Consider the following 490-nt stretch of genomic DNA (forward strand, 5'->3'; position numbering starts at 1 on the left):
GTGAAATCCTGCAGCCGCCCGTTTCGAGAGTAGCCGCGGGAGGCTCCGGCCTGCTCCCAACTGTCGCCGTTGCTTTTGCTGCATTTCGCGGCTGAGATATACCGTTTGTAGGTGTTCTAAATACATATTTATGTGGAGCAGTCACTCGGTTCCCAAATGTGTATTTAAGAGTGTAAATGTCTCTGACGCGATCTTAATGTGGTACATTCGGTGTGTATAAGCGCCAGGTGTGTGTCACAGGCCGGCGTCGCGAAACCGGCATATGCATGGAGCTGAGTGACATTCCACTCCTCTGAAACTCAGCGTTTCCTGCTACGACTATGCTTACATAATCTAGCGGAGCACTCATACCTGACAGCACGCCAGTTATGCTTGCCAATATCATACCTCAGATATTGACAAGTCAATGTGGAATAAATTTCACGAGCATTCTACGAAAGAAGTACGATGGATAGTTCAAAATTATACTCGGGATTCAGCACACGACAAA

The sequence above is a fragment of the Haemaphysalis longicornis genome, unplaced genomic scaffold, assembly GCF_048455015.1.
Source record: "Haemaphysalis longicornis isolate Haplotype H1 unplaced genomic scaffold, Haemaphysalis longicornis Haplotype H1 scaffold_8, whole genome shotgun sequence".
NCBI classification, from domain to species: domain Eukaryota; kingdom Metazoa; phylum Arthropoda; class Arachnida; order Ixodida; family Ixodidae; genus Haemaphysalis; species Haemaphysalis longicornis.